The following is a 25,180-nucleotide window of genomic DNA, read 5'->3' as shown; positions in this document are numbered from 1 at the left end:
GTCTGTTGGATTCTAACTTTGCCCGATCTTGTTGTCCTTTCCTCCATAACACTTTATCAACGAGTCAAGGTCGCTCCCACAGTCAAACTTGTTTTGTAGTTAGAAGTGGAAAATTCCCCAACCAATTGTAACAATTTCAGTGAGCCTCTAGGGGGACACAGTAACAGTCAGAAATAGTGCAATAAAGTAACTTCCCAGCTCTTCAAGAGGCCCCCTACAACAAAGTTAATACCAATTTCTAGTCCAAAGTGTCTCACATGCAGAGTTAGCTGTCCAAAAAGTTACATTGTCCATAAATAGTGTGGTTCTCAGAACGACCGTTCTATTTGTCTTGGCAATCCGAACCCAGGGATTGAGTGGTGGTCTTATATCCCTTCCTTCTTTTCCTTCCTCTCTTATTTTTTGCAAGCAGAAAATACTTTCCCTTCTTCCCTCCCCTCTGAATTCAGGGAGGGAGTTCTTTATTATTTGACGTTTGGGCTTGAGACTTTTAACGCACCTCTCCCGGTCTTAGCTTAGTCGGTCTTTGCTTTGATCTATATACAAAATGGAAGGTGGGCTTCCTGTTTACACCTTGCCGCTTGCCAAATTAGTCCATCTTTTTCTTTTAACTTCAAATCTTAAAGCTTAACCTACTCGCGGGTTGTTGTTTAATAGCCGAATTGTCCCAGGAAAAAAGGTCAGCACTTTCCGGCAACAGCTGCGCGGTTTCACTCCACGGAAGTAGCAATCGACTCTCAGCACCGCATCAAACCCCCGTTTTGCTCCGGAGCCCCTTGCAGGGTTCCTTTGCAAATTGGGAACACGCTGAAGGCGCCCACCGAGTCCCACGGTCACAGGCTTCACCCGCCTGTGGTTTGCAATAGGGTCCCTGCTTCGCCGTAGTGGCAAGACCCGATTTCCGAGGAGCAATTCCCTCAAGACTAGAGGGAATCCTCCATTGCCGATGGCGCTGCCTCCGGAAGTCCTCAAGCACGTACATTGATATATAAACCACATGTCTGAAACCCCACAGAAAGTCCTGAAACCATTTTGACCCTCCCAAATTGACCTCAAACATTTCTCTGCAAGGTCGAAGGAAAATGGAAAAGCCTCCCCATTGTCTCCTCCTTCACAAATCCTGTCTTAAGGGTATGTCTGTGTATGAATAGGGTGAGCCTGTGACCTGGCTCAGGAACTAAGTATTTATCATTATAAATACTTAGGCTCCCCAGGGTATGCAATCAAGTGAGCATTGACAGGTAAACCTGTCAGATGAGATAAACAAGTCACTCGGATTTCTGCTGTAGACCGCCTTTTCTATGATGTAGGTATGATGTATCTGGGGGGTGGTCTTGAGCTACGCCCCTTCTGTGATGTATGTATGTTTCTGGGGGTGGTCTTGGACTCCAAGGTGGGCAATTTAAAATGTCTATATAAGGGCAGGTAACCTTTGTTTGGGGTCCTCCTCATTTCCTGCATGTGAGGGGAGCACCCTGTTGCAACAGTTCAATAAAGATCAGGCTTACGAGCTGTTTTGCTTCTCAATATTCTCTGGTTGGCCTCTTATTTTCTCTGACTGATGGAGAACCTACAAAGGACTCTATAAGGGCTCTTGTGTTCCCCATAAGGGAATAAGGGCAGATTTTTGTTTATTAAGCTGTTTGAAGAAACAAAGGTAAACAATATAAGACTGCCATCGGAATCAAGGAGGGGGAAGGGTTGCAAAGCTGGATGACTGAAAGACTGAGTTAAAAACACACACCCATGATTTAAAGGATTTTTAGCCACTGCTTCTACACCATTAAGAATACGTTGATAAATGTTTGGCTTTTTGTTCTTGAAAGGGGAAGGAGATTGTGTAGCTTATAAAACTAAAAAAAGATATTGGACTTTTCTCACTCCCCACCCCTTGTACTTTTCTTTCTGTTACTAAACTCACAGTAACTGGGTTCTTATCTCCCTTGATTAAAGTAAATCATATAACCTTTCGTCCGTCAAATACAGATTTGTTTGTGTAGTATACTTTTTCAACTGTCTTTTTGCTGGCGCAGCTTCATCTGGCTCCATTCCATTCCAGGCTGTTATCCAACTCTCTGAAGTTTAATGTCGTGGCAACTCCCAAATTGTTAATCCTTCCCGTCCAAGCTGTTGTCAAAACCTTCCTTTTAAGATTTAGAAATATAGTACCTTCCACCTTATTAAGTTGTTCTTCATAATTATTAAGCAGACTGTTTGCTGTATTGCAATATATCAGTCATTTGGCGATCGATCAGCCTTCCTGGAAACCACTCAGTCCCCCCTCCGGGCCCTAGAGGGGGGCTGCTAGACATCCATTAAGGGGAGGATTTCAAATATTCCAATGCTGCGTAGTACTGGGGAGCGCCATTTTATTCCTTTGTTCTCCTATCTTTAACAAGCATTCCAAGTCTTAAAAAAAGCTGCGCATGAATCCCAATTGTAAATAAAAGTCCATCTGTACTCATTTTATTTTTAAAAGTAATTTAAGTTCTTAATGAGGCTTGGCATAAGAAACCAATTGTTGATATTAGGAAGGAGGAAAAAGAAAACTTACCAAACGCCTCCGCAATCCACACACCATGATGAGAATCTCTTTGAAGTCCGAGCTCATACACCAGAGACTGTACAATTCTGCAGGTTTTTTCCCCAGCTTCTTCGATCCAGACCATGTCTGTTTGTTTTTCAAATCTATTTATTTTCCCAAAGAGATGTTCCCGGCTACAGGAGTGGCATCGAAGAGTGCCAGCTGTGACCGTGCTCTTTTTGACCCAGTGTCCTGCCGGCTGCACCTTAATGCACGCCGGCAATTTCAGACAATCTGCGGGTCTTCGAGACAGTCCTCCCCTACCCTGGGGAGGCTGCCAGGGCTAATTACCCCCATATCAGCCCTGAATTATTGGCATGGCTGGGGAGCCAGCCATTTCCCACCACTGGAAACAGGAAGATTTGAAGACCATTTTTCAAGTTTCTTCTAGAAAATTCCAACAGCCCTCCTAACTTGAAATGCTGTCTTGAACACCTGGTAACCCCCCCCCCCTTTACTCTGTAAGGCCCAATTCCATAGTCAGCATTTTAAGTTTTACAACAAAGGCTTTGTAAAAATGTCTGCAATCATAAACTCCGTGGAACAATACCTGAGCTTGATCCAACCTTTTAAAATGCACTCTTTCACATGTGCATAACATATATCTAAGTGTTTTGTTTTAGGTCTACATTTTTCTGATTCACTCATATTTATACATGATTGATTATCCTCAAATATTGTTACACCTTCTGGAAAATTTAAATGTAGATCATTGAAAAGTTATCTGAACCATTCCACCTCATTACAGGCTAGAGATAGTCTAATATATTCCGCCTCAGCACTTGATACTGCTACCAAACTTTGTTTTCTGGAGTACCACTCAATGGGAGTTTGTTTATACATAAATGCAGTCCCAGATGTGGACTTTCTATCTGTAGAAGTTCCCCAATCTGTGTCAGTATAAACATAGAAATCACCACGACTTTGTTCAGATAGTTTAAGTTTATAATGAAATGTTAGGAAAACATTCTTTAAGAAACAGATAAAAGTTCCTGGAAGATTTAAAGAGGGTCCAGAATTTTTCTTTAGTGTGTAGGAGTGGCACTCTAGGCTTGATTGTTGTCAACTGGAGGTGCAAATAAAGGGAGGAAGTTGCAGGCTGCAATTTCCGCACGAGGAAAGTGTTGGCGATCGGCCCCCTCAGGAAAGGCTGACTCCTCTTCCCAGACACAGGGGCCTCTCTCCGGTGGTCTGCCTCTGGCTGGTCTTCGCTCAGTCCAGAGAGACCGGTGATAAGCGACACCTCCCTTTTGAGAGATGCACACTCACTTTCCCCTTGCATCTCAGCAGAAAAAAGAAACAGTCTGAAAGTAGCCTAGGATTCTACTTTATTCACAGACTGTACACTGCACACAGAGCTAGTACAAACATGCCTGCTCTCTCAGCCTCCATACAACTCACTGCTTCCTCCTCTGCAGCAACAACAGGAAGGTCTCAAGTTACACTGAGAACACAACCCTGAGAACAGTGTAGGACATCCTGTCTCACGCTCAGTAACATCAGAAATATCACACGATGTAAACAATGTGCTGCTATCATGCAGCTGGTGAGTACACAAATCCCAACAGAAAGCACACACACACACACGCTTTCAACACACATGCTGACAAGAAGTCTGGAAGTAAGACAATGTGTGCTGCTGATACTGTGAGTTTTGCTGTGTCAGGATTGTTAATTACTGGACTGAGATTATACCGTGCTGGAGAGATAATGAAGGAATGTAAATAGCTTGTATATAATAGTAACAGAAATGCTTGTGCAACCAGTCAAGCAATAAAGAAGCTCTTGACTGAAGAATTTGAGTATGACTCCTGTTCTTGTCCTGTGCCTCCAGGGAAAACTCTGCTACAAACAGTAAGAAGTGGTTTTACCGAAGTGCCACCACACAAGCAGAAAAGTGCAGCAGAAGTGTGTGCGCGGTAACCTCTAATAGGTTACCAGATCTGAGTGGGCAGGGACAGAGTGTGAAAGAGAACCCAGAGACAGGAAGCTCCTTAGCATTTCTCAAGGAGCTGGCTGTGGCAAGCGTCAGCAGGGAGTGTCTGCTTGAGACCAGGAGCCGAACAATCTTTCAAGCCACATGTGAGTAAAGACTGAGTAAAAAAGCTGAAAGCTGGGTGGAGCCATGGCTGGAATTGGGGCAGGAGCTCAAGGTGGAGCATCCTACTTTCCAGTAGAGAAACTGGGGGAATCGAATTACATGTCATGGAGTTTGCAAATGCAAGCGTTTCTAAAGAACAGTGTTTGACTATTGTTGTTGAACCTCCTGTAAAGGAGGAGGATGAAGAATTAGATGACACAGACCAAAGAATGGAGGATAGAACATACGCTGATCTAATTCTGAGTCTAGAGAAATCTCAGTTATCTCATGTGCACGAACTTAAAACAGCAAGTGAGATTTGGAAAGCTCTGAGAACGATACACATTAGAGACACTGCTGGAAGCAAAATTACTCTAATGAGGGCTCTGTACAGAGCAAGACTGAGTGAGGGTGAATGTGATTCAAAACACATTCAAAGGTCCCTAATGAAGGTGTGGGGAAAATATATTGGAGTCAAAAACTCTTTGGTGGGTACACCTATAGAAGCATTAGCACTCAAAGCAGCAACTAGAAGAGACACATGGCCAATGTACAGAGAATTGTTAAAGGAAGAACAAGGAAGGCCAAAATTGAAAGAATATGATGAGATAAAGGAATATTTACAAAGCTGGCTGCATTACACGCAACTAAATGGAACATTTATTTATTTTTTAATAATATTTTTTATTTGCTTTTTTTCCAAGGTCAGAATACATCGTCAATAACACAACTAAGCGGTTTTACAGAAAGAAAGAAGAAGTTAAATACAAGAAAATTCACTTTTCCAAATCTTTTTTCATAGTCAACTGGACTTCCCCACATCTTCCATCCCCTGTTTTCTTTACAATAAAAAATAGACAGCAAATTGATACCTTGTTTCATGTGTTTTTTGTACTTTCATCTAATTATATAGTCTAAAATTTAAACTTTTCACAGTCATAACTTAATTCCCATCATTTTCTGATCTCAATACTGAAGCATGTTTTTCCCAAAACTTAGCAAATTCTCAACATTCATATAACTTATAATGTTTTTGTAGATAGTCCTTAAATTTTTTCCAATCCTCTTCCACTGCCTCTTCTCCCAGGTCTCGGATTCTGCCAGTCATTTCGGCTAGTTCCATGTAGTCCATCAGTTGCGTATGCCACTCTTCCAGCGTGGGTAGCTCCTGTGCCTTCCAATATTTGGCTATAAGGATTCTTGCTGCTGTAGTTGCATATAAAAAGAAAGTTCTATCCTTCTTTGACACTCTCTGGCCTACAATGCCCAGGAGGAAGGCCTCTGGTTTCTTATGGAAGGTATACTTAAATACCTTTTTCAACTCGTTATAAATCATTTCCCAAAAGGCCTTCACCCTCGGGCATGTCCACCAGAGGTGGAAGAATGTTCCTTCAGCCTCCTTACATTTCCAACATTTATTATCAGACAGATGGTATATCTTTGCAAGTTTGACTGGGGTCATGTACCACCTGTACATCATTTTCATAATGTTTTCTTTTAAGGCACTACATGCCGTAAATTTCATACCGGTGGTCCATAACCTTTCCCAGTCTTCAAACATAATGTTGTACCCAATGTCTTGTGCCCATTTTATCATGGCTGATTTAACTGTCTCATCTTGAGTGTTCCATTTAAGCAGCAAGTTATACATTCTTGAAAGCACTTTCGTCTTAGGTTCAAGTAGTTCTGACTCTAATTTTGATTTTTCCACCTGGAAACCAATTTTTTTATCCTTTTTAAAAATCTCTAGAATTTGGGCATAGTGAAACCAGTCTCGCACCTTTCCTTTCAATTTTTCAAAACTCTGCAACCTCCAAGTATCGCCAACTCTTTCTATTATCTCACAGTATTTTACCCAGCCACTCTCCATGTTAATTAGTTTTCTGGTCTTAGCCTCCATCGGTGATAACCACCTCGGGGTTTTATTTTCAAGTAAGTCCTTATATTTAGTCCAGACAATGAATAAAGCTTTCCTGACAATATGGTTTTTGAACAATTTGTGAAACTTTACCTTGTCGTACCACAAATATGCATGCCACCCAAAAGCATTGTTAAACCCTTCCAGATCTAGGACATCAGTGTTTTCTAACAAAAACCAATCCTTCATCCAGCAGAAGGATGCAGCTTCATAATACAACCTTAAGTCCGGCAGGGCAAATCCCCCTCTTTCCTTTGCGTCTGTTAGTATTTTAAATTTTATTCGGGGCTTTTTGCCCTGCCAGACAAACTTCATAATATCCCTCTGCCACTTTCCAAAACACTCCACTCTGTCCACGATCTGAAGGGTTTGGAACAGAAACAACATTCTTGGCAATACATTCATCTTCCTCAATATATGAAAAATCCTTTTCCTTTTTTCGGGAGAATTTGCGCCATGAATATTCCAACTAAAAAGCTGCAGAGACATCCTGGATCAATTTGTCAACCAATAGGGTTGTCTCCCTTGTCGTCTATGCCTGGAAGTGGATCTGGTTTTGCACCAGGCGTAGGAGGTGGCCAAGTACCTGCTATTCCTTTCCGAAGGTCCTCCCCGTAATCGTTTAGGAACTTTTCTTGCTCCTCTGCTGTTCTGATTCTTACCTTCTTCCCTTTCAAAGTAAAAGATAGTCCTTGAGGAAATTCCCACCTGTAGGGGATTGTGTTGTTTCTCAGTAAACTTGCCAGGTCTTTGTATGTAGTTCTTAAATCCAACAACTGTTTTGGTATATCTCTGAAGATTTCTGCTGTCTTTCCCTGAATCACCAATGAATTTTTAAAATGTAGGCCGAGTATATTATCTTTTTCTTGCTTGGATCTCAAAATGATCAAGCAATCTCTTGGTTTGTCCTTCTTGGCCACTCTTCCCAATCTAAAGGCGGTGACAATTTTAAAGTCCTTCTCTTCTGCCAGACCCCAGAACTTGGATATTTCTGCTGTCAAAAAACCAATCAGATCTTCTTTTTCTAGTTCTGGGATGTTTCTAAGCCTGAGATTACTTTCCCTGTTTTTCAGTTCCGCCATGGACAGGTACGCTTGCTGTTCAGTAACCTGTCTGCTCAGTGGTCTTACTTCCCCTCTTAATTCCTCGATCCTCTTTTTATTTTGGTCTGCTTTTGTATTTGCTTCCTTGGCTAATTTTCGATTTTCTGTTGTAATCTTTTCAATATTGCCTACTGCCTGTGTATTTTGAGCGACTTGATCTGTCAGTCTATTAATTGTAGCTGTCACCTGGTCAAATTTAGCCGCTTGTTCCTCAAATTTAGCTGCTTGTTCATCAGCTTTCTTATTTAATGCTGCCAGCTGATCCAATATTTCTTTAGAAACAGGGTCTAGCCCTCCTGCAGCCATATCCCCAAAAGCTGGCTGTTTGGGTTGTCCTTCTTGCAGACCTGTCACAATTGGAACAGATGATCTACGTGGCTGCACAGGCAAAGTTGATTGCAAGAGTTCAGTTTGTTTTGCTTTCTTGGCAGCCCTTGTTTTTGCTGCACCACTCATTCCACAGCTGTCCAAGTGTCAAGGTCAAATTGTAAATCCCATGGGAAAAGCAATCCAAAAAGTAAACATCCAGACGTAAAAATTCCAAAACAACCAGCAGTTCTCAGAGACTAATAATTCCACAATCCAGCAGGGGGAGCTCCCCAGAAATTAGGGAGAAGGATAAAAAATTTCCACCATTAAGTTCCCAAAGAAAAAGTTAGATAAAATCCAAGACAAGGGGGGAGCCCTCTAAATTCACTTTTTAACTGCAGAGAATAAAAGTTCTTTACAAAGGTGCATGCAACAGTTCCTTTTTTATAACTTACAAAGTAGCCCGATGTGACTTTATATTTTTATATACAGTTACCGCAGTCTGATGTTACTTTGTATCCAGACAGCCCGAGAGCTGGGTATCGTAACTTTGTAATCCACAAAAGGTAGAGAGAAAAATCACAGTTTCTGTCCGCTTATAATGCAGTTTTAACTTTTCCTTAACTTTTAAACGGTCAAATCTGAATTTGCAGGGTATATTCCAACTTCTTTTAAACTCCTTTCAGCGCTTCCACTTTAGTAAGTCTTTGCTCAATACTTTAAACAGAGCCGGAAGACTGACTTCCTTTTTAGCGTCTCCCGCTTTCAGCCGAAATTCACAAATTTAGGTTCAAATAAAGTCTCGGATTTCTTACTCACGAGTATGTTGTTTCAAATCAGATGTTCAAAGAAGAAAGGTCAGCGCTCATCAGCAGCAGCCGCGCGGCTTCACTTCCGCGGAAAGAGCGATGGATTCACAGCACCGCTACCCCCTCCACGTTCCGGAGCCCCTTACGGGGTCCCTTCTGTGCTTCCGAGGTCGCTCCTGGTGCCCGCCGAACCCCACGGCCACGGGCTCACTCTACCCGTGGTTTTTCTGAGTGGGTCGTCGCTGTGCCGCAGCGCACGACCCTTTTCCGCGGAGCCCCTCTTCAGCAGCTGAAGAGGACCGCCATTGCCGTTTCGTGCCGCCTCCGGAAGTCTAAATGGAACATTTAAGCAAGATTGTGAGAAAGGATTTACATATTCAGTTTCCAAATTCCAAAAGGATATCATAGATGACAATACCAAATAATTAAAAAAGGCTTATGGTATACTGTTGGAATGGGAAACTAAAGATGAAGAAGTTAAGTCAGCAATGATCAAATGGGCGCAAGATTTAGGGCATAAAATAATGTTTGAGGATTGGACAAGGCTCTGGAAGATACGGTAAATATTAAGTTTACGGATTGTATAGGTGGTATATCACACCAGTTAAATTAGCAAAGATGTATAAAACAAAACAAAAAAATTGCACTCATTGGCAGGTTTTGAATAAACATACACAAATTTATTGATTGTGAACATAATAGACAGATAATTTAAGGATCTATACAATTTTACAATATGCAGAGAATAACATGTGTTGAGAAATCAGAGAGGAGCTGAGGGAAGTCTTGGGGGGAGGGTTTTTTGGGGAGGGGAAAAAAAGGGAAATGAAGATGATATGTTCTGATAATTTGTTATGTTGAAATTCTTAATAAAAATATTTTTTTAAAAAAGAACAAAAGATTTACTGGAGATGTAAAGAAAAGGAAGGGATTTTTTTTATATAAGATATTTATTAAAATTTTCAAAATGTTACAAAATAAAAATAAAAAAGAAGAAAGTACAAAATAAAAATAGTTAACAAAGTAGAAAAAGAAAAAAACAAACCCCTTCCAACAATACAAATACAAATTCAAAAATAAGAAAAAGAAACAGAAAAAAACAAAAATACACATAAAACATTTAAGAACATTTAAAAACAAATTCATTATTCTCAAATCCTCAACTGTCATTACCTTCTTTCTTTGACCTCCTCCTCCTCCCTTTCTTTGTATCCTAGTTATTAATTATCCCAGCAAATCCTTTCCATATTTCATAATATTCTGTCATTACATTACCTTAAACTGTTTTAATCTTAACTTTCTATATAAAAAAAACCCTTGAAACTTAAAGCTTAGATCTTATCCTTACCAACTTCTCATAACCATAATATTCTTTCATAATTCTTTAAACATCTTTACTAAAGCCAAGTAATTTCATTCCAACATTTTTCTGACATTCATCAATTTTACAAAACAGTCCTAATGGTAAAAAAAAAATACAAACAGATCCCATCTTCAGCCAGCGTCCCTTCCTCCTGGGTTCCGGGTTTTCTCAGTCCTTATTATCCCATCGATCTAACCCATTAACCTGGCAACCTTATATCCGAGGCCCTCAAGTCTCTTCCATGTCCCTTCCGCAGCTCTTCTTCATATTTGTAACTGTATTTTCCCTTGTCTCCTGCTCGTGGTAACTCCAGCTTGGCAATATTTTTGACCCTTCTCGACAGATCAGCCCCTTTTCCATATTCAACACTAAATTCCATATGGTATTTAAAAGCATGTTTCAAAAACCCTCCAAAATTAAGAGCCCCCACAATCCCAAACATCTCACGGCCCATTGCCAGATTTGAAAAGTCCAAACATCCCAGCATAGGGGGGGTCAATCCAGCCCCCCATTTCCAGGCCAAACCAAACTTTTCCTTTCCAAATCTGGCTTTTTCCAAGTTCATTTGTCAAATCCGAAAGCTCATATTCCTGTTGGGCCTGTTCGGTCAAGACACACTCCTGATTTGATTCCTGGGTGGGCTCCACATATTTTCCCACTGTCTGTTCAAAATTTCCCACTGCCTGTTCAAAGTTTCTAGTTGAAGTCGCCATCAAATTCATCTTCTTATGTAACTGTTCCAGTAGGGCATTTGTTTTATAGAAAGCACACAACAGAGCTTCTGAATACATTGTCCTGCAAGGCCAAATGTCTGTTCCCACGATTGTAATCTGTAACAGCTGCCGGCTCCCTGGAATTGGTTACAGTTTCACAGTCTCCCTCTAGGGGGAAAGCTTCTATTTGTTCTTGCAACAAAGTTTCCCTTTTTGAGATGTTTTGTCAATATTTGTTCCTTTAAAATGTGGAGGGAAACAGTGGAATCACTATATTTCTCTTCTTTTAGCTTCCTGTCAAAAACGTTTGTCTCTGGTCAATGAGCTTCAAACGTCAGTCCTGACACCCCGCTCCAGGATCAGGACGGAGGAAAGTTGCTTTACATTAAGCTCACTTTAAACAGACCGAAAAAGATCCCCCTTCTTCTCCTGCTGTCGAAGGGGGGTTCCACAATTTTAAATGATGAAATCCAATACTTTAAAGGCGATTTCCTGAGTTCTAGTTTACATTGTCTTTGCTTTATTCTGTCTACAAAAGAACGGAAGGCTGACTTCTTGTTTAGACCTTCCCGTTCAGTACCAAATTGAAATAAATTTTTAAAATCCAATTCCTTTCTGATCGCAATTCCTTATTTAAGGTCCAGTTGTTCAAAGTTTAAGTACTCACGGGTGCTTATTTTAGAGTCCAAATTGTCCCAGGAAAAAGGCAGCGCTCTCCGGCAACGGCTATGCGGCTTCGCTCCACGGAAATAGCAGTTGACTCACAGCACCGCGCTACTTCCCCCTCTTCACTTCGGAGCCCATTAGTGGGTTCCTTTGCAAGTTGGGGGGGGGGGTGCTAAAGGTGCCCGCCGAGTCCCATGGTCACAGGCTTCATCCGCCTGTGATTTTTAAAAGGGTCCCCGCTTCGCCGTAGCGGAGAAGACCCGTTTCACGCAGAGCGAGTCCCTCCAGTTCAGAGGGAGTCCGCCATTGCCGATGGCGCCACCCCAGAAGTCTGGGGGGGAGGGTTTTTTGGGGAGGGGGAGAAAAAAAGGGAAATGATGAAGATGATATGTTCTGATAATTTGTTATGTTGAAATTCTTAATAAATTTTTTTTTTTAAAAAAGAACAAAAGATTTACTGGAGATGTAAAGAAAAGGAAGGGATGTTTTATATAATAATAATAATAATAATAATAATAATAATAATAATAATAATAATAATAATAATAATTTATTTATACCCCGCCCATCTGGCTGGGTTTCCCCAGCCACTCTGGGCGGCTTCCAAAAAAAATACTGTAATACATCAAACATTAAAAGCTTCCCTGAACAGGGCTGCCTTCAGATGTCTTCTAAAAGTCTGGTAATAATAATAATAAAAATTTTTTTTATTTATATCCCGCCCTCCCCAGCTGAGCCGGGCTCAGGGCGGCTAACAACAATCAAATAAACAATCAAATAATAACACATTCTAAAAATATTTCATTATAAAAATTAGTTAAAATCAAATTGATGGCAACCGATTAAACAAAATTCTGTGCAGGTTGCCAGAGGAGGGAGTCAGGCTGCGCCCTGACCAAAGGCCTGGCGGAACAACTCTGTCTTGCAGGCCCTGCGGAAAGATGTCAAGTCCCGTAGGGCCCTAGTCTCTTGTGACAGAGCATTCCACCAGGTTGGAGCTGCAGCCGAGAAGGCCCTGGCTCTAGTTGAGGCCAGCCTAACCTTTCTGAGGCCTGGGACCTTGAGGGTGTTATTATTTGTAGACCGTAGGTTTCTCTGTGGGGCATACCAGGAGAGGCGGTCCCGTAGGTACGAGGGTCCTAGGCCGTATAGGGCTTTAAAGGTTAAAACCAGCACCTTAAACCTGATCCTGTACTCCACCGGGAGCCAGTGCAGCTGGTATAGCACCGGATGAATGTGATCCCGCAGCGAAGACCCCGTAAGGAGTCTCGCTGCGGCATTCTGCACCCGCTGGAGTTTCTGGGTCAGTCTCAAGGGCAGCCCCACGTAGAGCGAGTTACAATAATCCAGTCTGGAGGTGACCGTCGCATGGATCACAGTGGCTAGGTCAGGGCGAGAGAGATAAGGGGCCAACTGCTTAGCTTGGCGGAGATGGAAAAATGCCGCCTTTGTTATAGCTGTAATCTGCGCCTCCATAGAGAGGGAGGTATCGAAGATTACACCCAAACTCTTAACGGACGGTGCTGGCACTAATTGCACCCCCGCAAGAGATGGGAGTTGCCCCCTCGATCCCATATCGTCCCGCCCCAGCCAGAGGACCTCTGTCTTCGAAGGATTTAACTTCAACCGGCTCCCACGTAACCATCCAGCCACAGCTTCCAGACATCTGGTCAGTGTGTCTGGGGCCGAGTTAGGATGGCCATCCATCAACAGATAGAGTTGGGTGTCATCAGCATACTGATGGCAACCCAGCCCAAAACTCCGGACAAGCTGGGCGAGGGGGCGCATAAAGGTGTTAAAAAGCATCGGGGAGAGAATCGCACCCTGAGGCACTCCACACACCAAGGAGTGACGCGATGACAATTCCCCCCCAAGCGCCACCCTCTGTCCCCGATCAGAGAGAAACGAGCGCAGCCATTGAAGGACTGTGCCCTGGATCCCCACGTCGGCAAGGCGGTGGTCCAGGAGTTCGTGATCGACCATGTCAAAGGCTGCTGACAGATCTAGAAGAATCAGCAGCCCCGACCCGCCTCGATCCAGCTGCCTGCGGAGATCATCTGTTAGGGCGACCAGAGCCGTCTCGGTCCCATGACCAGCACGGAAGCCAGACTGGAATGGATCCAAAGCAGATGTTTCATCCAGAAACCTACCAAGCTGTTCAGCAACCGCTCTCTCAATCACCTTACCCAGGAATGGAAGATTCGAGACCGGGCGGTAATTGGATAGATCTAAGGGATCTAACGATGTTTTCTTTAAGAGCGGACGCACCACCGCCTCCTTCAGTTCCCCTGGGAATATCCCGGTGCCAAGGGACAAATTGATGATATCCCCCAGGGGGGCCCGCACCTCGTCTGGACACGCTCTAATCAGCCATGACGGGCACGGGTCAAGAGGACAGGTGGTGGGCTTTCCAGCATGGAGGAATCTGTCCACATCGGCTGGAGATATCCGGTCAAAGTGGTCCAATACTGGACCCGAGGACAGTCGAGGGGCCTCCAGTTCCTTTATTGTATCCAAATTGGCAGGGAGGTCATGGCGGAGCAACAGGACCTTCTCCGCAAAAAAGCTCGCAAATGCCTCACAGCTGTGTGTCAGATTGTTATTTAAATTTGGCTGTCCTTCAAGGGACGTTAAAGACCGAATTATACTAAATAATTGCGCCGGGCGAGAGCTAGCGGATGCAATGGAGGCCGAGAAGTAAGACTTCTTAGCGGCCTTCACTGCCATCTCATAGGTTTTCATAAAAACCCTATAAGATGTTCTTGAGGCTCCGTCACGGGCACCCCGCCATACTCGCTCTAGCCGTCTGAGGTCCCGCTTCATTTTCCGAAGCTCCTCGGTAAACCAGGGAGCCCGGTTTCTGCGGGGTCGCAGAGGGCGCTTAGGTGCGATCTCATCGATGGCTGCCAGGAGCTGGGTATTCCAGCCCTCAACAAGCTCAGTCAATGAGTCGCCAGGGGGAGCAAGGTCCCGCAAGGCTTGACGGAATCTATCAGGGTCCATCAGCCTCTGCGGGCGAGCCCAAATCGGCTCGCCACCTAAGCAGGGTGGGGGTGGAAAGTCAATCCTGGCTTTCAGAGCGTAGTGATCAGACCATGGCACCTTCATCGAAGGAGACATGATCACATCTATACCGGCGCCAAAGATCAAATCCAGCGTGTGGCCTGCTTGATGTGTGGGGCCCGAAACAAACTGGGAGAGCCCTAGTGTCACCATGGAAGACACCAGGTCCAGAGCCTGTGAGGAGGGAGCGGCATCAGCGTGGAAGTTGAAGTCTCCCAATACCAATAGGTTAGGGAACTCCAAGGCCCAGCCGGCCACCGCCTCCAGCAGGCCTGACAGGGTGGCTGCTGGTGCGCTAGGTGGCCGGTACACCAGCCAGACAGCCAAGCTCTCCTCGGAGCCCCACACTAGGCCAACACATTCAATGCAATGGTAGTTGTTGTTCTCTTTGACATCTGGTGGGAGGGCGTTCCACAGGGCGGGCGCCACTACTGAGAAGGCCCTCTGCCTGGTTCCCTGTAACTTGGCTTCTCGCAGTGAGGGAACCGCCAGAAGGCCCTTGGTGCTGGACTTCAGTGTCCGGGTAGAATGATGGGGGTGGAGAAGCTCCTTCAAATATACTGGACTGAGGCTGTTTAGGGCTTTAAAGTTCAGCACCAACACTTTGAATTGTGCTCGGAAACGTACTGGGAGCCAATGTAGGTCTTTCAAGACCGGTGTTATATGGTCTCGGCGGCCGCTCCCAGTCACCAGTCTAGCTGCCGCATTCTGGAATAGTTGTAGTTTCCGGGTCACCTTCAAAGGTAGCCCCACGGAGAGCGCATTGCAGTAGTCCAAGCAGGAGATAACCAGAGCATGCACCACTCTGGCGAGACAGTCCGCAGGCAGATAGGGTCTCAGCCTATGTACCAGATAGAGCTGGTAACCAGCTGCCCTGGACACAGATTTGATCTGTGCCTCCATGGACAGCTGTGAGTCCAAAATGGACAGTTGTGAGACCTAGGCTGCGCATCTGGTCCTTCAGGGGCACAGTTACCCCATTCAGGACCAAGGAATCCTCCACACCTGCTCGCACCCTGTCCCCCAAAAACAGTACTTCTGTCTTGTCAGGATTCAACCTCAATCTGTTAGCCGCCATCCATCCTCCAACCACCTCCAGACACTCACACAGGACCTTCGCCGCCTTCACTGGTTCTGATTTAAAAGAGAGGTAGAGCTGGGTGTCATCTGCATACTGATGAACACCCAGCCCAAACCCCCTGATGATCTCCCAGTGGCTTCATATAGATATTAAAAGCATGGGGGAGAGGACGGAACCCTAAGGCACCCCACAAGTGAGAGCACCCAGGGGTCTGAACACTCATCCCCCCACCACCACTTTCTGAACACGGCCTAGGAGAAAGGAGCGGAACCACTGTATAATAGTGCCCCCAGCTCCCAGCCCCTCAAGACGGTCCAGAAGGATGTTATGTTCGATGGTATCAAACACTGAGAGATCCAGCAGAACTAGGAAACAGCTCTCACCTTTGTCCCTAGCCCGCCGGAGATCATCAACCAGTTTCAACCCATGATGAGGCCTGAATCCCGACTGGAAGGGATCCAAATGGTCCGCTTCCTCCAGGTGTGCCTGGAGTTGTTCAGCAACCACTCGTTCAATCACCTTGCCCAAGAATGGAAGATTTGAGACTGGGCGATAGTTGGCCATAATGGCCGCATCTAAAGATGGTTTTTTAAGAAGCGGTTTAATAACCGCCTCTTTCAGCGGTTCTGGGAAGGCTCCCTCACGGAGGGAAGCATTCACCACCCTGCAGAGCCCATCGCCCAGCCCTTCTCGGCTCGCTTTTATCAGCCAGGATGGGCAAGGATCAAGGAGACAGGTGGTTGGTTTCACTCGTCCAAGCAGCTTGTCCACATCCTCGGAGGTAACAGATTGGAATTGATCCCACGCAACTTGACTAGACAGGACTCTAGCACTCTCCCGCCCCTGCCCTGCTCCCATGGTGGAGTCTACTTCTTCCCGAATCTGAGCGATTTTATCTGCAAAAAACTTTGCAAAATCATTGCTGGAGATCATGTGGCCCGTATTGGGCCCCGATGTCGCAGGTGGCTCCGCTAAATTGTGAACCACCTGAAAAAGTCTCCTGCTGCTGTTTACTGCAGATGCCATAGAGGCGGTGAAGAAAGTCTTCTTCGCCGTCGCTATTGCCACTTGGTAGGCTCGACGTTGAGCTCTAACCTGTGTCCGGTCAGATTCGGAATGAGTTATCCGCCACCGGCGCTCTAGCCGTTTCAATGATTGTTTCATCGCCCTCAGATCCGTGGAAAACCACGGGGCTGTCCGGGCTCCATGCAATCGGAGAGGGTGCTTCGGAGCCAAACAGTCAATAGCCCTGGTTAACTCCACGTTCCAGCAGGCCACCAGGGAATCAGCTGAAAGGCCATCAACATGGGCTCTCTGGAAACCATTTGGATCCATTAAGTGGCAGAGGCGGACCATCCAAATCGGTCCCACCTCCCTGCAGAGGGGATGGGTCGCGGAGAAGTCCAGTTGCACCAGGAAGTGATCTGACCATGGCACTTCTTTCGTTGCGCTTTTACTTAGTGTCAGATCACCAACATCCATAGAGGTAAACACCAGGTCCAAGGCATGTCCACGGCTATGGGTTGGGCCAGACTTATTCAGGGACAGCCCCATGGAGGCCATGCTTTCCACGAAGTCCCGAGCGGCCCCTTGTAAGGTCGTGTCGGCATGGATGTTAAAATCCCCTAGGATGACCAAGCTAGGTGTCTCCAGGAGAACATCCGCCACGACCTGAAGCAGCTCGGGCAGGGAATCCTTGGTGCAGGGGGTGAGGTCGGTACACCAAAATGAATCCTGTACTGCCTCTATTGCCCAACTTCCAGAACATGCACTTGGAAAACTGGGTCTTCCCAATAGGACGCCTGGTGCAAACTAATGACTTCTTAAAAATCACTGCAACCCCCCCCTCCCCGCCCACATGACCTGGGTTGCTGTGCGTAAGAGAAACCTGGTGGACAAGCAGCAGCAAGGACAGGCCCATCTGCTTCATCCAACCAAGTCTCTGTTTCATGTGCCAGGTCAAGTCCTCCATCTTAAGGCAGCCCTGTTCAGGGAAGTTTTTAACATGTGATATTTTACTGTATTTTTGGTTTTTATGGAAGCCGCCCAGAGTGGCTGGAGAGGCCCAGCCAGATGGGTGAGGTATAAATAATAAATTATTATTATTATTATTATTATTATTATTATTATTATTATTATCCACAATCAAGTAATGGGTGGCAGTGGTCTTATGAATCATTGACAGCAGCACCTTCAGGTCATGTGGGATTCTAGTATCCATCCAGTCAGGACCAGACCCGGAGGCAGGGATAGTCCTCAGACAACAACTAAACCTGCCTCCTCTGTAATGACATGGTCTGGTCTTAGCGTAACTCCTACCCGTGATCACTGAGATTGGTTGTCCCAGTGCATCCCCCCCCCCTGTGGAACATGCCCCAGCCATTTTGTTGGCTGGGACCCACTCCCCGACAGCCCTGACCCCTCCCCTTAAGAACAAAATAACACTTTAAAAACAAACAAACCAATAACACAATACAAACAAAAAACTGTAAAAATTACAAAAACATCAAAATCAAACAAATTCCCAAGCCCATCCAAACATCCATCCCACCCCCCCACATACATAAAATTCAAAAGAAAAGTTTTAAAACATTTTAAAAAGCACTCTGCGCCCCTCCAGCAGTAACACCAACTGTCCTAGTGAGGCCTGTCAGGCCCCGCCCTGGGCCAGGTGGTGAGTGGCAGGAGCAGGGCCCTCAGGCACCCACACAGGGGAGTCCTCCTGGGCAGCAAGCAGTCTGTGGTGGGAATGTAAGATTGTAAAAAATTATTGGGAAATGTTTTATAACAAATTGAACAAAAATATTAAAATAACATTTGTAAAGAAACCAGAAGCTTTTCTTTTGGGTATTTTAGGACAAGATGTGAAGAAAGAATTGAGGACACTATTTATGTATGCGACAACAGCAGCAAGAATATTAATAGCACAAAACTGGAGGACGGGAGAAATACCATCCAAAGCACAATGGCACGAAAAGTTGATGGAATATGCAGAATTAGCAAAATTGACAGACAAATTGCGTGAAAAAGATAATAGTAACTTTGGAAAAGAATGGGAACCTTTTGTAACATATTTGCAGAAACAATGTAAAAGTATGGATTCTTCAGCAGGATTTAAATAAACATATATAATGTAATTAGAGAGAACAAGAGAGATAACAATGTGATAATATACTACAATATATAAGCAGCAGAATGCAACAAATGGATCAACAAACCAGAAATGGAAATGGAGAGAAGCCAAGGGGGAGAGGGGAATTTACAAAACGATTGTTTGGTTAAGTTGAATAATGTATGATATATGTAGGAAAACTGATTAAAACAAAACACCTTCAAAGAATGCATGACCTTTTTTCACAATTGAATGAACTTGGTGAACACTTTACGGAGCAGCAAAAGGTTTACATAGTGCTGTTTTCACTTCCTGAGTCGTGGGATAATTTAGTGATGACGTTAGAGGCTATTCCAGAAGGCCAACTTACAATGCATTTCTTAATGGAGCGTTTACTGGACAAAGAGGAGAGGTGCCAAGAGAGGAAGGAAGCAACACCTCAATGTAACTCCGGAAAGGGGAGGTGGCCCAGAAATGCAGCTGAAGAGGAGCGGCAACTTAAAGAGGTCAGTGACCACGCAGAGGAAGCAGCTTTTACAGTAAGATGCTATCAATGTAGGTCAACCAAGCATTTAATACGGCAATGCACAGTGACTGTGGGAGAAAGCAAGAGAAAAGGGTGGTCTGCTTTTGCTGGGAAGCGAACAGAAAGGAAGAGTTGACTCTAGTATGTTTCTGCAGCAGTTTGAGGCACCAGCCAGGAGGTTGGGGAGGACTGGATTTTGGACAGTGTGGCAACAAACATTTTCGTGAAGTCTGCACAAGCCCTTGTGGAAAAGCAACCTTGTAAATCTGTAAATGTAGTGCTGGCTGATGGAATAGTGCATGCGTCAGCTGGAAAGGGCAGTGTGAATGTTAACTGTTTAAACAACAAATTTACCAATGTTTTATGTGTGCCAGGTTTAGAGAATAATTAGTTATCAGTGGCAAGTTTTGTAAAGCAGGGGCTCAAGGTGACTTTCTCTAGTTCAGGATGCAAGATAGAGAAAGCGGGAAAAGTGGCTACAGTGTCACTAAAAAATGGTTTGTTTGTGTTAAAAGACCAGCTAGTGAGTGAGTCTGGGGCATGTGTCATCATCAACCTTTTATTCGACCGTCAGTCAGAAAAAAGTACATTTGTCAATACACAGTTAAGAGCTCCTGGAAGAGTTTAGAACTTAGCCAACACTAAAATGGGCTAAACAGATAGCCCCATATCAATACAGTCAATTATAGTCTTGTGACACTTAAAAGCTAAAAAAAGAAATTTGGCCACCAAGGAAGGTATAGCTCTAGTGACGTTATTCAGCAAGTGTAAAACCTGGTTTTCTCTGGACAGGAAGCTAGATTGACATAGGAGTGGGTCTATAAAATTTTGTCTAAGCTCTGCATAAGAAGGGCAAGTCAAGAGGATGTGTTCGGTGGACTCAACCACACCCATGGCACAATGACAGGTTCTCTGGGCGTATGGTACTCCCCTGTACCTTCCCCACAATATCGCAGAGTCAAGGACATTTAATCTAGCCGCTGTAAGAAGTCTACGGTATTCCACATAGTGAATTTCTGCAAGGTAGGGGGCTGGTATGGTCCGATAAATCTGGTCCCCTAGGAACATCCCTGGCTGCCCAGGAGGACTCCCCTGAGTGAGTGCTTGAGGGCCCTGCTCCTTCCTGCCACTTACCATCGGGCCTGGGGCGGGGCCTGAAGCCTCATAAGGACTGCGTGCTGCTTGCTGCCTGCTGCCCAGGAAGACTCCCCTGAGTGAGTGCTGAGGGCCCTGCTCCTTCCTGCCACTTACCACCTGGCCCAGGGCGGGGCCTGACAGGCCTCACTAGGACAGTTGTTATTGCCGGAGGGGCACAGAGTGTTTTTAAAATGTTTTAAAAAATTTTCTTTGGATTTTTTGTATGTGGGGGGTGGGGGTGGGATGGATGTTTGGTTGGGCTTGGGGAATTTTTTTTTTATTTTGATGTTTTTGTAATTTTTACATTTTTTTGTTTGTATAGTTTTATTGGTTTTGTTTGTTTGTTTAAGGTGTTATTTTGTTCTTAGCTGGAGGGGTCAGGGCTGCCGGGGAGTGGGTCCCAGCCCACAAAATGTCTGGGGCATGTTCCACAGGGGGGAATGCACTGGGACAACCGATCTCAGTGATCACGGGTAGAAGGAGGAGTTACGCTAAGACCAGACCATGTCATTACAGAGGAGGCAGGTTTAGTCATTGTCTGAGGACTATTCCTGCCTCCGGGTCTGGTCCTGACCGGATGGATACTAGAATCAGCAAGGGATACCCACATGACCTGAAGGTGCTGCTGTGCAATGCCAGGTCAATGATTCATAAGACCACTGCCATCCATGACGTGAACATGGATGGAGGACTTGACCTGGCATGTGTAACAGAGACTTGGTTGGATGAAGCAGATGGGCCTGTCCTTGCCGCTGCTTGTCCACCAGGTTTCTCTTACGCACAGCAACCCAGGTCATGTGGGCGGGGAGGGGGGGTTGCAGTGATTTTTAGGAAGTCATTAGTTTGCACCGGGCGTCCTATTGGGAAGACCCAGTTTTCTGAGTGCATGTTCTGGAAGTTGGGCAATAGGGGAAGTACAGGATTCCTTTTGGTGTACCGACCTCCCCGCTGCACCAAGGATTCCCTGCCCGAGCTGCTTCAGGTCGTGGCGGATGTTCTCCTGGAGACACCTAGCTTGGTCATCCTAGGGGATTTTAACATCCATGCCGACACGACCTTACAAGGGGCCGCTCGGGACTTCGTGGAAAGCATGGCCTCCATGGGGCTGTCCCTGAATAAGTCTGGCCCAACCCATAGCCGTGGACATGCCTTGGACCTGGTGTTTACCTCTATGGATGTTGGTGATCTGACACTAAGTAAAAGCGCAACGAAAGAAGTGCCATGGTCAGATCACTTCCTGGTGCAACTGGACTTCTCCGCGACCCATCCCCTCTGCGGGGAGGTGGGACCAATTCGGATGGTCCGCCCCCGCCACTTAATGGATCCAAATGGTTTCCAGAGAGTGGTAGGGGATGCTTTATCCCATGTTGATGGCCTTTCAGCTGATTCCCTGGTGGCCCGCTGGAATGTGGAGTTAACCAGGGCTATTGACTGTTTGGCTCCGAAGCGCCCTCTCCGTTTGCATGGAGCCTGGACAGCCCTGTGGTTTTCCACGGATCTGAGGGCAATGAAACAATCGTTGAGACGGCTAGAGCGCCGGTGGCGGATAACTCATTCCGAATCGGACCGGACACAGGTTAGAGGTCAAAGTCGAGCCTACCAAGTGGCGATAGCGACAGCGAAGAAGAATTTCTTCACCGCCTCTATTGCATCTGCAGAAAACAGCAGCAGGAGACTTTTTCAGGTGGTTCACAATTTAGCGGAACCACCTGCAACATCGGGGCCCAGTACGGGCCACATGTTCTCCTGCAATGATTTTGCAAAGTTTTTTGCAGATAAAATCGCTCAGATTCGGGAAGAAGTAGACTCCACCGTGGGAGCAGGGCCAGGGCGGGAGAGTGCTAGAGTTCTGTAGTCAAGTTGAGTGGGATCAATTCCAATCTGTTACCTCCGAGGATGTGGACAGGCTGCTTGGACGAGTGAAACCAACCACCTGTCTCCTGGATCCTTGCCCATCCTGGCTGATAAAAGCTAGCCGGGAAGGACTGGGCGATGGGCTTCGTGGGGTGGTGAATGCTTCCCTCCGTGAGGGAGCCTTCCCAGACCCTCTGAAAGAGGCGGTCATTAAACTGTTTCTTTAAAAACTTCTTTTAGACTTCTTTAAAAAACCATCTTTAGATGCGGCCACGATGGCCAACTATCGCCCAGTCTCAAATCTTCCATTCCTGGGCAAGGTGATTGAGCGAGCGGTTGCCGAACAACTCCAGGCACGCCTGGAAGAAGCGGACCATTTGGATCCCTTCCAGTCGGGATTCAGGCCTCATCATGGGACTGAAACTGCCTTGGTCGCACTGGTTGATGATCTCCGGCCGGCTAGGGACAAAGGTGAGAGCTGTTTCCTGGTTCTGCTGGATCTCTCAGCGGCGTTTGATACCATCGACCATAGCATCCTTCTGGACCGTCTTGAGGGGCTGGGAGCTGGGGGCACTGTTATACAGTGGTTCCGCTCCTTCCTCCTGGGCCGTGTTCAGAAAGTGGTGGTGGGGGATGAGTGTTCAGACCCCTGGGCTCTCACTTGTGGGGTGCCTCAGGGTTCTGTCCTCTCCCCCATGCTTTTCAACATTTACATGCAGCCGCTGGGAGAGATCATCAGGAGGTTTGGGCTGGGTGTTCATCAGTATGCGGATGATACCCAGCTCTACCTCTCTTTTAAATCAGAACCAGTGAAGGTGGTGAAGGTCCTGTGTGAGTGTCTGGAGGTGGTTGGAGGATGGATGGCGGCTAACAGATTGAGGTTGAATCCTGACAAGACAGAAGTACTGTTTTGGGGGGACAGGAGGCAGGCAGGTGTGGAAGATTCCCTGGTTCTGAATGGGGTAACTGTGCCCCTGAAGGACCAGGTGCGCAGCCTGGGAGTCATTTTGGACTCACAGCTGTCCATGGAGGCACAGGTCAAATCTGTGTCCAGGGCAGCTGTTTACCAGATCCATCTGGTACGTAGGCTGAGACCCTATCTGCCTGCGGACTGTCTCGCCAGAGTGGTGCATGCTCTGGTTATCTCCCGCTTGGACTACTGCAATGCACTCTACGTGGGGCTACCTTTGAAGGTGATTTGGAAACTACAACTAATCCAGAATGCGGCAGCTAGACTGGTGACTGGGGGCAGCCGCCGAGACCATATAACACCGGTCTTGAAAGACCTACATTGGCTCCCAGTACGTTTCCGAGCACAATTCAAAGTGTTGGTGCTGACCTTTAAAGCCCTAAACGGCCTCGGTCCAGTATACCTGAAGGAGCGTCTCCACCCCCATCATTCTGCCTGGACACTGAGGTCCAGCGCTGAGGGCCTTCTGGTGGTTCCCTCATTGCGAGAAGCAAAGCTACAGGGAACCAGGCAGAGGGCCTTCTCGGTAGTGGCGCCCGCCCTGTGGAACGCCCTTCCAGCAGATGTCAAAGCGATAAACAACTACCTGACATTCAGAAGACATCTTAAGGCAGCCCTGTTCAGGGAAGTTTTTAACGTGTGATATTTTATTGTATTTTTGGTTTTTATGGAAGCCGCCCAGAGTGGCTGGGGAGGCCCAGCCAGATGGGTGGGGTATAAATAATAAATTATTATTATTATTGTTGTTGTTGTTGTTGTTGTTGTTGTTGTTGTTGTTGTTATTATTATTTATTTTACCTGGGCTATGTCCTCTTGTCTGGCAATGTCACTCAGTCTCCGGGAGATCACAGCTCTAGCTTGATTGTACCTCATAGACTCAAAGTAAAGGTGAGACAATCTGCAGGATTGAACCTCGTTAGTGACCTCCCTTTCCCACGATGATTGGAAATCGTCCCTCAATATCAAGGGGGCAATACCCACTGGTTTAAAACAAAGCTTGAGCCATAGCCAGAGCTTCGTCTTCAAGGCCACATGCCGTAGAGCTTGCCAGCTGACCTCTAATCTCATAACCGCACCCGCTACCGAGGGGGGAATCCTAAGGATGGCTCTAAGGAATCGCGTTTGGATAGAATCCAATTTCAAAAAATCCCTACGAGAGCCTAAAGAGATGCCCACCAAAAGAAGGGGGAGGACTTTCATTTGGAAGAGTCTCAAAGCTATCTTCACTGATTGAGCCTGATTCTTAGCATATAGGGATCTAATCTGGATGGCTGCTTTAGATGCGTTAGTTGTTATATAGTCTCTATGGGCCAGAAAAGACCTATTTGACCGTATTACTTGTCCCAGATATTTAAAGCAGTTAACCTGCTCTAAGGGGATCCCGTTCATCAACCATTGATGGAGTCTCGGTCGGGCAGAGAAGACCATGATCTTGGTCTTAGCATAGTTGGGTTGGAGCTCATGCTGATCACAGTATTCATGTAGAGCTTGCAACATTCTCCTCAGTCCAATAGGGAATCTGGCAAGAAGTGTGGCGTCATCCGCATACAGAAGAACATTCAGAGATCGGCCTGCTAATTTGGGGGGGTGGAAAGCATCATTGGCCATGTGGGTCACCAGTGAGTTAATGTAAAAATTAAACAATGCTGGGGCCAATAGACAACCCTGTCTTACCCCTCTAGTGGTGGTAACAGGGTTGGAAACTAGGCCTTTATTGTCTAGCCTGATTCTCAGAAAGGTGTTTGTATGGAGGCTGATAATCAGATGAAGGAGACGACGATTGATAATAATAATAATAAATTTTATTTATATCCCGCCCTCCCCAGCCGAAGCCGGGCTCAGGGCGGCTAACAACAATCAAATAATCAAACAGTAAAATAGTTACACAATCT

This window comes from Podarcis bocagei (genome assembly GCF_964188305.1).
Source record: "Podarcis bocagei genome assembly, chromosome: W".
Taxonomy (NCBI): Eukaryota; Metazoa; Chordata; class Lepidosauria; order Squamata; family Lacertidae; genus Podarcis; species Podarcis bocagei.
This window is presented reverse-complemented; position numbering follows the sequence as displayed.